General features: G+C 41.3%; 1 long non-coding RNA gene across 1 annotated transcript in view; it reads right to left on the bottom strand.

Moving 5' to 3' along the window:
• LOC141422395 (uncharacterized) overlaps positions 1-17673 on the bottom strand; it is a 153787-nt gene that overhangs the window by 123688 nt on the left and 12426 nt on the right. Inside the window, exon 2 of the long non-coding RNA XR_012446936.1 lies at positions 1411-1514. This is a non-coding gene — a long non-coding RNA (uncharacterized lncRNA). The remainder of the gene's footprint in view (positions 1-1410; positions 1515-17673) is intronic.

The following is a 17673-nucleotide window of genomic DNA, read 5'->3' as shown; positions in this document are numbered from 1 at the left end:
CCCTCCATGATGACTGCCACCTCTGAAACTGTAGCCAAAATAAATCTTTCCTCCTTTAAATTGTTTCTGACAGGTATTTGGTCAAAGAGAGGATAAAAGTAACTAATACATGGGTAAAGTCAGAGATAAGTCTCAAATTAGTCATCAAGGAGATTTAGAAGGGAAAAAGAACTTGTTTCAAGATTACAATCTAATTTTACCCCAATAGTAAATAAAAAGAACAATTTATTCTTTTGGAACCTGGAGCCATTCATAATGGCTTCAATTCTATCATCTCTTGTGTTTATGAATGACAGACGGTGTGCTCTATGAAATACAACCTTTGCAAATGCTTCCTGAATTTGAACATTATGTTGCTTTGTGATTACCTCCACTTGGGATTCTGAATGATTCCAAGTGGATTTACTGGGGGACTTGGGTAGCTGGAGAACGGAGATGAGACGCACATGGTACATAAGCCCACGTACACCACCAACATAAACAGACACCTAACTAGAAACATCTGTGCAGAGCAATTTAGCAAAAGGTTGAGTGGCTGAAACCATCAGGATTGGGTGGGAAGGAGTTCAAAGTCCCCCTATGAGGCCTTCCTAAAGCTTTGCGGGAGGGTAAGAACAAGGTCTGGGAAGTGGGGAAGCAGAATGGCTCATCCTGTCCTCTGCATCGGGTCCCTGCTGACTCTCCATTGCTGCTCACTCTTGCAGGCTTCTACACTTTTATTTATGTTATAGTCAGGCAGAAAGCAGCCTGGGAGCACTCTGGGGGGGTATTAACCAAGAAGAAATACAAATCAGATTTTAACAAAGTAAAGAGAAGCCTCAGACATCTGCATGGGAATAAGGAGGATATTATATGTTACTTTACCTGATCTCTTTCCTGCTCAGGAAAGAAATGGATAAATGATAAAATTTATAGTGCATGGAGGGTTGAGAGGCCAGATTTGCAGAATTCAACTCTGAGTTCCTGTCCTGAATATGATGTTTATTCACTCTGCAGATTCCTCATTCCCAAAGGAATGTGGTTTGGCTTCTCAATAGCATCTTAGTCTCCAGTCCTGAGAGGGAGGCAGTGACAAAGGCAGGTCTTTATTTTGAAGGCGAGAAAAATATGCCATTTTTAGTTTAGATGGCCTCTTCTATGGAACAAAATATTGTAGCACCACATATTTCTAGATCTTGTAGGATCTTAGAAACCTTATAATCCAACCCCCTTAATATACTGAGAAGAAAACTGAAACATGGCAATGTTTCAGAAAGACTAAGCAGAACTGGATTTTTAGTGTTTGCTAAAAATCCAAATTCCAACCTTAAGATTAGGTGGCAGATGTCACCTTGCCATCTATACAACTAAATCAACTTTCTTGTCACAAACTCATTGTCATTCAATAACATGCAGCCTGATCACACTCACCTTAATCATCTGATAATCTGAGCCAATTCCACTTCCTATGTAGCCACCAAGGGGAGCAATGGCCATTCTGGTCAACCATTTCAGTATTGCCAAGACTCTGTGGACTTGAAAAAAGAGATTCTTGTGAAATTTTGAACAATGGTGGCATTGCTGTCACAAGCATGTAATTCCAAAGTGGTCACTTTGTATTACAATGGTTTAAATTCGGAGTTTGAATACTGGTCACGCCATTATAGTGGGATGAATTTGGAGAAGATATTTATCGTCCATCTTATGGAATGAAATGAGATAATACGTATAAAACAGTAAGTTTTCTGTATTTTAAAATGTCAACATTCATTTAAAATGCATCGATGCTACTTTATCGCTTCCAGAATAAATCTAAGCCAATATTTTGGTAACTTTAAAAACCAAATATACATAAGATTTTGCCTTGTCTGTTGTCCCTGTGTCCTCTGCCATCAGTCATGTGAAAAAGTGTAGCATAGGCTTCTGGAGAATTACAGACATGAGTTCTGTGCCCTCCACTGCCCTGACTTGTAGCTCAATGACTTCCAGACCATGGAAATGGGACCATCCTAGATTATCTAGCCCCAGCTGACCTTCCAACCAATTGGAGACATATAAGCAAGTACAGGAAAGAACAGCTGACTCAAAGAATCAAGAATTAAATAAATGGTTATTGATTTAAGCCATCAATTTTTGAGGTAGCTTGTTAAACAGCCAAAATTAACTAAAACAGTGTCTCTGTTTTCATGTCCCAAAATGAATAAGAGATGATATATGTACAGAAGATGTCAAGACCCCTCCACCAGCAAAATTCTTTTCTTGACAGAGAAGATGATTTTGCATGGAGTTAGTCTCTGCCTTCTCCCTTGGCCCCTCCTTTTCTGAAGAGGAGTGCAATTTGTGACCCCAAAATGGAGACTGCTGGTTGGGTGTGGTGAGGGATCAGGATATGACCTGGCCTCATTAACATCATCCTTTAAGCAACTGAGCCAATCAGCCTAATTCTGTCCTCCTGGAAACTCTTACCACCCACTGTCTCCCAGACTAGAACACCCCACCCTTTGGTCTCCCTTCGAAACAAAGATGTATGTGAGCACGTAGTGGAAATGCCAGGTAGTGAGACTTGGCAGAAGCTGGTATCCCACCACTCCGTGCTGAGGTTCCATGAGGACAGAAATGTAACACTGGAGGCCCAGGTGCCAGGAAGGCCCTGCTCCTGGGTACAGAATTATTTTGTGGGCAGCTCAAGGAAAAAAAGCTCCACTCTCTCCTTTAGAAATTCACTCTTACCTTTCCAACACTTTCTGGGAAGGGGCTCTTGTTCATTCTGTTACTGTAACCTATTTTCTTTATCTTAATACCACACCATAGCTGGTGCCAATTTCACAGCATTTAATAGTCAAAGAAAAAGATCTCTAGATTTGCAGACATCTGTCAAGTTCTCCAATCGTCTTATTTTAACTAGCATGGGAAGGTCAGAGAAGTAAAAATGGTGTCCCCAGGTGGGTCTGTTTTGCATGATATTCCTTCACTGTTGTGCATTCCACCTGCTTCTATGCTTTTTCTCATGGATGCCAAGTCTGGAGTTCTTACAGGAAATGAAACACAACAGAAGAATCACCTTTTATGCCGCAAAACACTCATGCCTCATACTTGTTCTCAGTTGTTAGGTTCTGGATACTGGCTGCCAAACTACCGTCTTTACTTTACTGACTTTAGCTTTCAAATGTGGTTTTAATCTATGTTCATTCCTCCAATTTAGCATTTCCCCTAAGTCAGATGAGAGTCCCCTGCTCCAAAATCTGTGTCCCTAAACTATTGGTAATGCTCTTATTTTTGCCATTAGATAATCTTTAAGTTACGGTCCTGAAATGTTTTCTACAATGGACCAGATAATAAATATTTTAGTCTTTGCCTACAGTCCATATGATATATTGTTTGTCTTCTGTTTCTGGATTTAAAAATATAAACACATTCTTTGTTTTGGGGCTATACATAGACAGATGAAGAGTGGTTTTGGCCTATGAGCCATGGGTTGCCCATACCTCCTTCAAATGAAAACTATTTTCTTAAAACACAAATATCCTCAAAGTGGTAATTAAGTAACTAACAACTCAGTGAGAATTAGCTCATTCTCCTACTTTCTCAATCCAATTGGGCAGAGCCAGATTTTAAAGAAGGGGTGGAATAAATAATGATTCTTCAGGTCAATCCAAATGCACAGTCAATGGGAAGAATGGAGCCAGCCACCGGTGGTTCATGCCTAGCTACTCAGGAGGCAGAGATTAGGAGGACGGCAGTTTGAAGCCAGCCCAGGCAAATAGTTTGCAAGACCCTATCTTGAAAAACCCAACACAAAACAGAGCTGATGGAGTGGCTCAAGGCATAGACCCTGAGTTCAAACCCCGGTACTGCAAAAGAAAATAAAAACAAAGAATGGAAATCCCAGAAGCCTCAGGCAAGGAGAAGAAAGGGAAGCCATGCATTCATTAATGATTGTGGCCAGGGATGGTATTCAAAGTATCATGACAGCCAAAGGATGCTAAGTGGCCTTTGATAAGGACTGGGGGTTCTGTTGCATGAGGCCTTAAGGCTTTCATTGCTGGATCTTGGGGTGATTAGGATGGGACTGTGAAGTAAAAGGTAGTATTGTTGTAAGACTTTAGAGTTTCAAGCACTGTCTTGACTTCTTTGAGCCTCATGGGGCTCCAAAGGCCTACCCCTGGATGATCCTACTAAATGTGTTCCTCAACCAGCAAGAAAGGCTCCCTAAACCACAGTTCCTCTATCAGAAGGATCAACTCCATACTTCCCAGGCATCAACCTGGCGGACTTTAGTTCCCTGCCTGCCCCCAAGAAGTATTTAAACAAACTGATATTTAAACAAACTGATTACTTCCTCCTGTGGAAAACAGGGGCCACCCTGCCCTCTTGTTACTACAAAGTCTTCCTCCTTCCTGCTTGCTCGCTATATTCCCAAATGCAGCCTCTATATGGGCCTACGAGGTGTTTGGTGTCCTCCTCCCCTGGGCTGTGAGCTTATCTAAACTGCTGTTAATCTCATCTGTCTACTGTTGGATACCACGTGTTGGCCATGTCGTATTATTTGGGTATGGAGAAATCTCCTCCTCACAAATGGGGTGAATAGGAAAGGATCACAATGAGGTGACACTGGATCCTTGGAGCAATGACAAGAAAATGAATGGAACTGGAAACCATCATGTTAAGTAAAATAAATAAGACTCAGAAAGACCAATACTACATGTTTTTATCTCATGTGGGGAATCTAGATATTTTAAAAGACATGAAAGTGTGAGGGGGAGTATTTAGAGGAAGAAAGGGAACAAAAGAGGATGATGGGGTGAATATGATCGAAGTACATAGTATGCAAGTATGAAAATGTCATAATGAAACATGACTTTAGATGACTTAAAAAGTGGGAAAAGGTGCACAGATCTCATTATCTCAGCAAGGGAGAAATGATCATGCTCTAACCCCATTGTGATCACAGTTCCTCTGTTATTGCAAATAATAGAAAATAACAAAGAAATAGTGAGTGAGGTCATCATAAAATCTCAGGACCAGAAAAGAACTCACAAGTCATTTGTCAAACTTCCTTATACAAATAAGAACAAAGGCTCAGGAAGGGAAGGTGATTTGCACAAGGTCACGCTGAGAAAAAAAAATATGATAGAGAAACAGCAAGGAGAAAACAGGAAGGCACAGGGAGGTATGAAAAAAGCAAGATGGGAAGGTTGTTGTATGTGGTTGGTAGTTGTCCAAGAGTGGGGAAATGAAATTAGAGCCTCTCAAAGAGCAAAGCTGTCCATTGCTTGACTTCTAGCACCACCCAGGAGTAATTGTTTCAGAAAAGCAAATGGAAATTTCAACTAACAGACAATGATGTCAGTTTCATAATTGGTAAAATGTTCAGCTGTATCAAATTATTGACATTGCCTTGTTGCCTTCTCTGTTTGAGAGGCAGATGCAACTCTTTGACTTTTATTAATACTCTAATATTCCACCTCCGGTAACTGCCCTAAGTCACGTAGCAGAGAGATACAGATCCCAAGTCTCCCATTAGGTTAGTACTCTCTTTTAAGGAGGGAAAACTTAATCCCAGCTGGATGGATAAATTCCTTTCTTTTAGCTTAGCTGGTTGCTGTGTTTTAGTGAAATTCAGAGGTTTATCCTGAAAGCAGGTACTGGGTTCTAAGTGAAGGCAGGCACCACAGAGACTGCCCAGACTAAGAACTGGAAGATGCAGAGTTCATATCAGCTGTTAGCATTAACCAGCTGTGTGACCTTGGACACCTGATGCCTCTCACTGTAAAAGAAGGACTTTATAGCACATAGTGTCTGAGATGACATTCAATACTGCCATGCTGAGGTTATGGTGGAGACAAGGGCTTCACCTGGTCCTGACTGCCTTCACAGTCAGCTGATGAACAAATGGAATGCAAGCTCTCTGGGATGGGCTTATGGGAAGTCTGCAGGTGGGGCTCTCTTGTAAGACACGAGGGGATACAAATTAGTCTTATACATTGCCAGGAGCTGGAGTGAGTGGCTGCAAAAATTCTGGAGCATTGTCCTTTGGGGTCTTCCAAACAATAGACTATTTTCCACCTTTAAGACCTGCATAAAATCAAAACATTTAATTATGTGCCATATGGAAAAGCTGGGTGTAGGCTGTACATAGTGATTTCCTTCCAAACAATACAGAATTCAAGGAGGGAAATAAAGGGCAAACTTAAAGTGGAGAAGCCTGCAAATGCCTATAGTCAGGTGACCAAGGTTAAAATCAAGGTTAATAATTCATATTTATAGTGCCTGCCTTGTTTTAAAAAATGGCATTTTACTTTTGTAATCTTCTTTCCAAACCACACACCCACAGTCTTAATTGTGAGAAAAATCATCAGAGAAATTGGAATTGAGGGACATAATACAAAAGACCTGACCAGTACATTTTAAAAATTTCAATGTCATTGAGAAGCAAGTAAAGTCTGAGCCTAAGGAGACACAGTAACAAAATTTAATGTGTTACCCTGGAAAGGGCATTAAGTAAAAATTAAGCAACTCTGAATAAAGTATAGACTTTCATTCACAATAGTGTATAAATATTGGTTCACTAATTGTGTAAATGTACCTTACTACTACTAAGATGTCATTGACAGGGGATACTGTGTGTCTGTGTGTGTGTGGCACTAAATTATTATTGCAACTTTACCATAAATCTAAAACTATTTTAAATCAAAAGTTTATTTAAAAAATAGTACAGAGAAATATGTTTTGTATATTTTGTCTTGTTTGGGGGCACAGTGTTATTGAGTCAGGGTCTCACTATGTAACCCAAGCTTGCCTAGAACCCACTCTATAGCCCAGGCTGGCCTCAAACTCATGATCATTCTACCTCAGTCTTTCAAGTGCTGGGATTACATGGGTGTACCCAGCTTCTCTTCTATTTTTAAGAGGAAAATAGGAGGTAGAAAGTTAGAAGAATAAAGAGGGAAAATCAAAAATCTCTGGAAGAAAATACACAAAACTAGAGAAGACTTCAGTGAATAGGATTTTTTTACAGTATTCCCTCTCGTACACTATGAATGCTGTTCTGTGGGAATGCATTTTTTTAAATTAAATATTAAGGCTGAAGCCTGTAATTCCAGCTATGCTGGAGGTGTAGGTAGGATGACATAGTCAGAGGTCAGTCCTGGGCAAAAGCCTGAGACCCTGCTTGAAAAATAACTAAAGCAAAAGGGCTAGGGGCATGGCTCTAATGGCAGAGTACTAAGCTCAAGGCCCTGAATTCAAACCTCAGTGTCACCAAAATAATAATAATAATAATAATGACACCAATAAAAATCATTCTCCAGAGGGCTATAAGAAAAGAGGAAATGAGCCCAGAGCTCCCTGAAAACTCAGGGCTGTGAGTCTGCAATAGTCCAGTCCACATCTATGGCAAGCACATCCTGCAAATAGAAATCAACACGTGAAGTGAGTCACTGCCAGCAGAGGTGATAAAGCTTCAGAGACTTCATGAGATCAAGATACCCAGGCCTCCGCATCTGGAGAAGGGAATTGAGGGACCCAGTGGGAATGAGCAAGGTGAGATTTAAAACAACCAGGCAAAGGTCAGTGCAGCTGGTCCAGATGGTCCCACCTTCTGGGACCATCTTCCTCAAGCTCCTGTCTCCAGGAAGTAATGAGACGAGAATGCTAATTGGAAATAAGGACTTGGATACTAGAAAAGAAAATGCTTCAAATCTTTGCTTGGCCTTAGTGGGAGTCACTAAGGGAGTTTCATGGGCTTCTTTTGTTTATTGTTTTACATGTGCCAGGAGTATTTTAATTCTTTTTGTATTGCTATTGATTTCCAAAATTCCAACTTTTTCTATGTGTCAGCCTAGAAGCCTTAGTTGGGTAAGTCTGCAGACAGAGTCATATTTCTTCTACCATCCACATGGTATTTTGGCCCTGTTTAAGCACTCCACTACATCTGTGCACCTTCCTGTATTGTTCTCCAGAGACAGTGAAGTGTAAGTCTTATGCCCCATACATAATCAGCAAGTTCCTCAGGGAGGAAGCATGTCTGTACATCTTGTCCATCCTGTAGTTAGCTCAGGGGCAGATAATAACTACTCCATTGTTTTGGACCAACTTTGTTGGTCTGTCCCCCAATTTGTGTTTGAGTGTTTGCATTGCTTAGCTAGGAGAGCATTTGAGAATTTATTGTCTCAATCCAGGACACTTCCAAGAGTGAAAAGTGAATGGTATTAATAACCCTGTGGGACATCAGACATATTGGGACTGCCCAGAGCAAATCGGGATGTAAGGTTCAGACACTTGTGACATTTGCTATGTGTGGAAAGAGAGAACACAAAGAGGTACACATATCTGTCTACATATCTAAAAGCTGCATATGAAGCTAAGACAGTATTCAGTAAATATGTACTTTCCCCCTAACACAATATGGTAGTCTTGGGTGAGCTAGTCCCAGTCTTAGCTCCATACTCTTGGATCCTGGATCACATCCTTTTTTTCTCTTCCTGAGTGCTTTCCCACACCAGGAGGGGTCTTGCAGGCACATGGATAGAACACCAACTCACATTCCAAGCTCTGGTATGTGCCCCTGAAACTGTTGCTTCTTGGCCACCTTCTGAGATGGAGGCACAGTCTTCCCTTAGGAAGGAAATCTGGGGCCCCATGTACCCAGAATGTGTCTAAAAGGTGGAACATGAATCTGGAAGATTCTTTATGCTTTGGGTTGGGAGACAAGTAGAGAAAACCAGAACAATGTCTTCTTAAGTGGGGGTCCCAGACAGGTCTCCTCTTGTCTGATGTTATGGATTGAACTGTATTCTCCCCAAATTCTCTAAGTGAAGCTCGACCCCTCAAGGTGACTGTATTTAGAGATAGGGCCTTAATGGAGTAAAAAAGTTGCATGAGGTCATAAGGGTAGGGCTCCAATACCATAGGGTTAATGTCCTCATAAAAAGAAGAACCCTCAGAGATGTTTCTGTCTCCATACGTGCACAGGAAAAAGGCCATATAAGGACATGCACAGTTGAAAGGCAAGGCAGCCTCACCAGAACCCAACTCTACTGGCACCTTGATCTTGGGCTTCCAGCCTCCAGCACTGTAAAGAAATAGATTTCTGCTGTTTACTCCCCCACCTCCAGTTTGTGGTGCTCTGTTATGGTAACCTGAGCAGACTAATATACCTGAGGTGAGTGCGAACTCAGGCAAGTATTATGAAATGAAGAGAATGGGTCCTTGAAGGAGGAGGCCTAGATTAAGAAAAGGGGAGTGGGAGGTAGAAGAAAGCAAGCTGACAAATCCTGAGCCTGGGACACCATCAGGAAGATTGGGCCTTGTGGGGGCTGTTCATTCATTCCTGCATTTATTTAATAAGTATATATTAAATTCCTAATTGTGCTAGCCAGTGAAATTATAGTTTTTAAGAGCTAGAAAAGGCCTGTACTCAATGGACTACTTCTAGCCGGATGACTGTGTGGTAATATTAAGATGGCCCCTTAAGTTCTGAAGAGATGGACAAACAACGCTCTTTTAGAAAGTTTGTTGGCCCAGGGATTCCTTATCCTCATTCTCCATATGTTGTGCATCACAGAAGGTGACCCAGGAGGGAGGGGGTCCTTTCGTTGCCTTGGTGATCACTTCTCCCCTGGCACCTCCTGCAATCCCTGGAGGAGGGATGTGATAAGCCTTTCCAGCCTCTGAGTTCATCTGGGGCCCAGATGTGGCTCTTGGAGCTGGTAGGATCGGGAGGTCACAGAGAGGTGAGCTCATACAGGCCCTCCAATCCCCAGCTCTGTGTGTAAAGAGATGGAGTCAAGCAGTGACTTCGAAGTGAGAGATGTTGGCTTCCTGAAGGTCCTAAATGGGCATAAGTGCCTCCACAGTCCCCTACTTCTCAGTCACTGGACTAGAAAAATCCCTGGACTCCCAGGTTAGCACAACTGGGATCAGTCTTGGTTTTCACAAGCCCAGGAGACAAAGGAAAAACTGGGCTTCTCTCTTCCTTTGCCCCCTCCCCCTTCTTCACCTTCTCCCCAAGCAGAGTTTGTGACTATTCAGGCTCAATTCAGTGTCCTGCAAATGGCATTTTTCTGAGTTACAATTCCAAGTAGCCTGAGTCTCGAGCTTCAGCACAAAGTTCATCTGATTCACATTGGTCACCCACATAAAACTTCTAAAGTGCTTCTTCATTTTTTTAGGGAGAAACTTTATTTCCCCATCCTACATCTTTTTATTATCAACTCTTTCCATAGCTATAAATGTATCAATTAGCCCCACATTAGAACATGCCTCTGGGTTTTCATGATGTGGAAGTTAGAGGGAAAAGAGTGAGGGAATCAAAGAATATGTTCAACTCATGCCTTGACCATGAGTCTAGCTTTCAAAAGGTTCTGAATATTTCTTTGAGTTTCTTCCCTTTGGAAATTTTAAGCAAGCAAATCTGCAAATTAAAATGATTTTAGAAAACAATAATAAAATAATTTTAAGAAGGCTAAAATCTCATATTTTTACAATCAGTTTTAACTGCCCAGCAAAAACCTGTGATTCTAAATCACGTGGTCAGTCCTTGAGTTCATTTTTATTCTGTCTGTCCAACTTCCTTTCTCAATTTTATAGGTCAGTTATAGCTGCCTCTCAATTCTAAAAGATTGTTCTAAAGGCTATGCACGGAGTCAATTCTACTTCTGAAAAGGAGGCAGACTTTGGAGGGACTTAATATCTCAACTGATTGGATGGAAAAGACTGTGCTTTTCCCAGGAGATTTTTACACACTTGCGCCCATCACTACTGCCCCGACATATGCCTGCCCCATGGGACAAACAGTCTTCCACCTGTGTGTTCTTGGAGAGACTTAGGCACCAGCATTTCGTTTTGAATCTTTACTGGCCTTATCCAAGATTCCCACCCTCAAATCTGATCCCTACCCAGTCCCTGGATCTAAATTTAGCCTGTTTTCCGGTGTGCATCACTCTGGTTTCTCTGTCTCTTCACTCACTCACTGGGTTGGATTATTGTCTGGGGCTGCTGGTAGCCTGCAGGAAAGGAGAGGTGATAGCACAACACTGTCCTCACAAATTCCCAAAGAGGCCAGGCATGACACAAGTGTACAGTGAATAAGAGCTACTGTTACCAAGATGTTGCATTCTCCTGTCTTACAAGGGAATTGGACCTGGGTCCCTTTGTGGACTTTAAAACAACTCCTAAAACTTCTCCTCCACAGAGCCCTCACAGAGGAACCAAAGGGAAAGGAGAGTGTGGGACTTTCATTATTTAAATATATGCACTCTCAAAATACATGGCTTGTATCATTGTTGGGTATCTACCCAACTGGCAAGACTGAGCATGTGCTATAAGGCACCAGGCTAAGCTGAAAATAAACAGAAAAGAGAAAAGCTAATCTCTTGTGAACTTTTGCAGAGTTTTGCAATAAAAGTATCTAGGGGGAATAAGCTATTTCACTTTATGAAAGCATGTGAGTCTTGTCCTTTTCAATTTGAATGGTGCATCAATTTTTTTCTGTGCCTAGCATCTCTTCGTGTCTTATTGTGATCTTGCATATCATGGAAATAGCCCAGGGACAGAGGTGCTTGCGGAGAAGTGACTATTTTGTGTCCTAAATAGATAAGACCTTGACCATACCATATAACTTCTCTGAACCTAAATTTCTTTTTGTGTCAAATAAAATTTGACCTCAATGATTAAAATCTCTTTTAGCTCTAGAAGTCTGTGATGCTATAACTTTATAACAACAATATGTATTCCTAGACATGAACAGGCTGAGGTTTAAAAGTTCTATTTGACCATTGCTATCATGGCTGGAAGCCTTGGAAGCCACAGGCACCCATAGGACAGGAATGAAGTTCTGGCATACGTCTTTTGAGCGACTGCTCTTATAGGCATGACTGTGGCTTGAAATGGGAAGGGGAAGCACACTTCTTGAGGCAAAAGAATCTCTAGAGCCTGGATACTTGCTACAAGTTATAAACTCATGAACACTCCTGTTCGAAGGAGAGAGACAGCTGGAAAACAGACATGGGGCCCATGTTTGCACAGTTGCTAGAATGCACAGCTCTTTCCCAACTCACTCCTGCTGCCCTGTTACTCACTGACAAAATTGAATGGCCTTTCCCTAGATTCCTTTCCAGACCCAGTCTTCTACCCCCAAGGATATTCTGTGCAGTGACCTCTTGGGGAATGCAGTAAATCCTGCCCAGCAGGTAATCTCCAAGGCTTTGGTGCCTTGTGACTCTGGTAAAACCAGGGGTCTCAAGATAGGAGGCTGATTTCCAGGGAATTAGCCACAGCCAGCAAACAGTGTCTCTCAACTTCAGCTCTGTTGGGGTGGGGCAGGTGGGCATCTATAGGAGACCTACAAGCAGTAAAGGGCAGAACCTCACAGCCCTGCCATTGTGTATGTGGTGGGAAGGAGGAGTACACAGTTACTACTGAGATCAAGGTCTCCTAGAGGAAGTGGGAGGCTACAAGTGTTTTAAAGAAGGGGAGGATAGCAACTTGGTAGATTTGAGATAAAGAGGAAGCTCTCCGCAGGCAAAATTAAATTGATCAGATGCCTAAATGCTAGAGGTCATGATCTGTGTACTACTGCTTCAGTGGGTGGTCTTGCTGTTGTCAAGTGACCCACTGATCTCCAGGAGAAAGCTGTGGGCTGTCCTGCCCTGGTTCAAGCTGTTCTGACTACTGCCTTGGGCAGGAAGCAGTCAAAGGCATTAGCTCAGGAGAACAGGTAGCAGTAAAGACAAAAACATGGTGATGGAATCTTAGGATGCAGTGGGTCCACAGGATGAGCTGGTTGTCCACCAGCCTCCATGCTGCTTGCATCTGCCTTTCGCTTCACCCTCCTCTTCAAGGCCTCCACAAGCACTTTTTGCCACTTTGAATCCCCTTCCCTTCCTAATTGAAGTCAGTTGTTCTTTCTGCTTGAGAGGGAAGGGGAGGGACATGCCTTGCAGCTCTTTCTCTCCTCTCCTCTCTGCTCCTTCCTCTGGGGTGGAAAAGCTCTCCATTTCCAGGCAACACGTGTGGTTCAATGGTTCATCCAGCCCTTTCCCACAGTTCTCAGAAGGAAGGGAAGGAAGCCAGCCCCTTCTTCCCAGTAGGAGGAATGCAGTCCTTACTGCATCTCCCCCTCCTTTGCCCCTGCAGAACTCACCTCAATAAGACAGTTGCGAGCCCCCCATTCCCACAGAAGGGTTTCACTTTCCATTGATCACCAGGAAACAAAGTACTTTTACCTCAGTCCAGTCATCTTTCCCTGGAAAGCTGTGAGGACAGTTAGAGAAACCAGGTACTTTCCTTACTAAGTAGTACTGGGGCCACTGAGTTAGAGACTTCTATAGTTTTAAGCCAGTTAGACCAGAGGTTGACAAATTAGCATTGGAAATCCTATCACTTCCGCAGTGGATCTGCATTTACCAGCCTGTGGGCTTCTGTCCATTGAGTTCAAGATTCTTGGGATCCATGAGGCAAAGTGAAAGCACTGTGGAGTAGTGACCTTCTATTTCACCAGTAAAGTATATTTTCCAGGCCACTCAAGCCAAACGACAATATTAGAAGCCCTAAAGCAAACACAGAACTTCTCTAGGAAAATATACTTCTGTTCTGTAGAAATTTAAACTCTCTCTCTCAAATTTCTTCCATGAGGTCCTGGGTTTCTGTCTCTATTAGTGTCTCATCAGTGGCCCGAAGGGTATCTCAAATATTATTATGGTTTGAGTTTTAAATGTCCTCCAAAGGCCATGTGTTGAAGAAGGCTGACATCCAATCTGTGCTCTGTTGGAAAGTGGTGGAAACATTAGGAGGTGGGGCCTAGTGGAAGAAAGTTAAGTCATTGGGAACATTTTAAAGGAGAAACTGGTCTCTTTTCTCTCTCTTTTTCACCTCTGGCTGCCATAGCAGTCTTTTCTCAGCCATGATGTTCTGCATCTCTATAGCCCCAAACCATGATCTGAAACCTCTAAAACTGTGAGATGGCATAAGCTTCTCTTCTTTATAAGTTGTTTATCTTTGGTATTCGGTCACAGTGCTGGAAAGCTGACTAACATGTCTGTGCTCTGTAAACACATGTGACACCTGATCCTGTTGTCCTCTCCCATGTTGGTTTGTTTAGGACAATGACTCCTGTCACTGTTGATGCTGCCACTGATGTCTGCCTGAGGAATTCAATTTCTTCCATTGTCTAAGACCAAAGTTGTTGATGACCATGGAGGGGAGGGGAATCCTTGTTAATTACCACAGAAAATGCTGGCACCAGTTATGTAGATGGCCTGCATACTAATATCCCAAGCCTTTTATTTTTGCATTGTTCTTTTGCAGGCCCCACAAATTACAGTGTCTGGCATCAAAGATAGACAGAATCTTCCCTTTCTTCGAACCAGTGACTTCATATTCTAGAAGCAAATGCATGGGTCCTAGACTGACTTCAATAACCGCTTCTGTGTTCCTTGGGTAGCTAAATACCTTGCTGAGTGATACTATCCCATTCTATACAAATGCTACCTTTCTTCTGATTCTGGGTATCTAGATAATTCCAATACAAGCTGAAACCAGCTCAGAATTACTACAACAGTGGTAGTTAAGTGTTTGAGTTTGAATCCTGAACACACCATTCCCTAGCCCTACCATCACCTCATCATCTGTAAAAATGAATAGTAATAGTTCCTATGTCACAGAGTTGTATTAAAGGCAACGTATGCAACTTGACTTGGTGTTGTAACTATAATTGATAAATGTTGACTATTGCTATTACTTTTTTTTTTCTTAAGAAGCAGGAGCTGAAGGCAATAGGAGTGAGTTGACTTATCCAAGATTTCACAGCCAGTGTGTGTCAAAGCCAAGACAAACCCATCTCTAGACATCCAACTCATCTGACTCACAGGTGAGCTTCTGTCTGAACTATATGCGCATGACAGTTTTTCCTATTTAATGTCACTAATGAGTCCTTAGATGAAAGGACTTCATAGATAAACGGAGACCTCCAAAGGGGAAAGGGTTAACCAATATGACACATTCTGATCTGGCCAGAGACAGTACTAGAACCCAGGTCTTGTCCCTGTTTTAATGTGGTCCTGATCTGGAATGTTTCCCTAAGGCTACAGAGTCAGGTATGAGGAGCAACACATTTTCTTCCAGGCCAGTCTCAGAAGGTGGGCTGGCAGAGTAGCCCAGGTCAGGCTGCAGACCAGACACAGGAGCCAGAGGAAACTCTTCCTTGTCTATTCTTACTGCTGTTGAATATAAATGCCAAGCCTTGGTAAAAAGAGTATTCTTTAACAGGCTACCCTTTTAATAAAATAGGCAGCTGCTTTCATAGTGGTGATATAAAGGAGGGTGGTTAAGTCTCTGTTCTAGCTATTCATCATTACAAGTTACTCTAAAACTTAGTGGCTTAAAACAATGAAATTTTTTTATCTCAATCAGGAAATTGAGAGCAACTTAGGTGTATGATTCTGGCTCAGAGTCTCACATGAAGTTGCAGTCAAAATACTAGCTGGGCCAGAGGTCATCTGAAGGCTAGTCTAGGACTTGGAGATCTCATTCCAAGATGGCACATTCAGATGGCCAGGGACAGGAGGCTGGCTCCTCACAATATGGAGGTGAAGAGTCAGACATGGATATACATTTCTGCCATATTTTAGTTTTTAGGAGTCTAGATATTAAGTCCAATTCACACTTAATGGAAGGAGAATTAAGCTCTACCTCTTGATGGAAAAATACCACTGAACTTACAGACTTCTTTTAAAATCATTATGTATTCTACAGCCTTAGTAGTATCTATTTGTTTAAAATTACACTACTAGTGAACCCAAGAGAAATAAGAAAATAACTCATTTGCATTTTCACACAATTTGAATCTATGTTAATTTTAAGTGTATGGGGACAGCAGTGACCAAGAGTCAGAGGCTCGAGTTCTATTGTACGTCCTGCTCTAGCCTTGCTCACATCATTTCTGCTTCTGGATCTCAGTTTCTCATTGACAAATTAAATTTCTGCCTTGCTCACATCATTTCTGCTTCTGGGTCTCAGTTTCTCATTGACAAATTAAATTTCTGCCTTTTAAATAAACTGGGAAGCAAGATGGGAAAAATGGTTATCTACATGTGAAAGAATGAAGTTGGGACCTCGCCTACCGTCATATACAAAAATTAGTTTAGAATGAATCAAAAACCATATAGGACCTAAAAATATGAAACACTTAGAAGAAAACTCAGAACTTCATAACATTAGATTTGGCAATGACTTCTTGGTTAAAAGTTCAGGCAGCAAAACAAAAAGATCAATTGAACTTCATCAAAATGTAATATTTTGTGTATCAAAAGATAATATCAACAGAACAAAAATGTCAACCTAAAAAATAGGAGAAAATATTTGCAAATTATATATCCAATAAGGGATTAATATTCATTATATATAGAGAAAGCCTGAAACTCAACAACAGAAAACTAAACATATCAATTTAAAATAGGCAGTTGTCTTGGAATAGAAGTTTCTCCAAGAAGACATGTGAATTGCCAATAAGCACTTAAAAGGATTCCCAGCATCACACATCACTAGGGAAATGCAGGTCAGAACTACCATGAAACACACCTTATACTCAGGGTGGTAACTATCAAGAAAGAAAAAAAGTGTTGGTCAGAACATGGAGAAATTAAAACTCTTGTACACTGTTGATGAGAATCCAAAATGGTAGAGACACTGTGACAAACAGTATGATGGTTCTTCAAAAAATTAAAAATAAGATTAGTATATGATACAGCAACCCCATACTGGATATGTGCTATTAAAGAATAAAACCAGGACCTTGAAGAGCTGTTTTCATGGCATGTATGTAACAGCATAATTCACAATAGCAACACGGGACCATATTGATAGATGAATAGATAAGTAAAACGAGGTATATTCATACAGTGGGACATTATTCAGATGTATAAAGAAGGAAATTTTCACCAACCTTGAGGACATCATGCTAAATTAAATAAGCCAATCACAAGAAGACAAATAGATTGCACTTACATAGCACACTTGGGGTAGTCAAATCATACACAGAAAATTAAATGGTGGTTTACAGGGGCTGGGATTGGTGGGGAGTTACTTTTTTATGAGTATAGAGTTTCAGTTTTACAAGATGAAAAGAGCAGAGATGGATGGTGGTGATGGTTACATGAATGTGTGTAATACCACTGAGCTGTACACTTAAAATGTTTAACATATGAAATGTTATGTTATATTTATTTTACCACAGTGAAAATAACTGGGGAAAAATGAAATGCCTGAACTCAAAGATTTTTAATGTTCCTTTTGGCTCTGACATTCTTTCCTCCAACATTATCTGTTAGAGTTCAGACTTAGATTTTACTTATCACAATCTCTCTTGTGCTGTCTATCTATTTGTCTACCTACCTACCTATGTACTTACGTGCATGTTTAATATGTTTTTGTACATGTCTTTATGTTTTTGAATCCTATGTAAATAAATCTTTCTTAGTCCTTCAGTCTCCAGAGGATGGGTGATGCTGTTTATATTACAAGAACAGATTTTATTTGCTCACTGCAGCCAGAACACAGCATGCTATTACTATAAATGGGCCACAATGGTGTTTTGTTATGAAATGCCCTTTGATGTAGGACAGCCACAGTCCAGTGACTTCCAAACATATTTCAGCCTACCGTAAAAAATAAAATGACAGATCTTCTAATGGCCAC

Source organism: Castor canadensis, chromosome 4, assembly GCF_047511655.1.
Source record: "Castor canadensis chromosome 4, mCasCan1.hap1v2, whole genome shotgun sequence".
Classification (NCBI taxonomy): Eukaryota; Metazoa; Chordata; class Mammalia; order Rodentia; family Castoridae; genus Castor; species Castor canadensis.
Note: the sequence above shows the minus strand (reverse complement) of the source record. Positions and strands in the feature narration are given on the sequence as shown.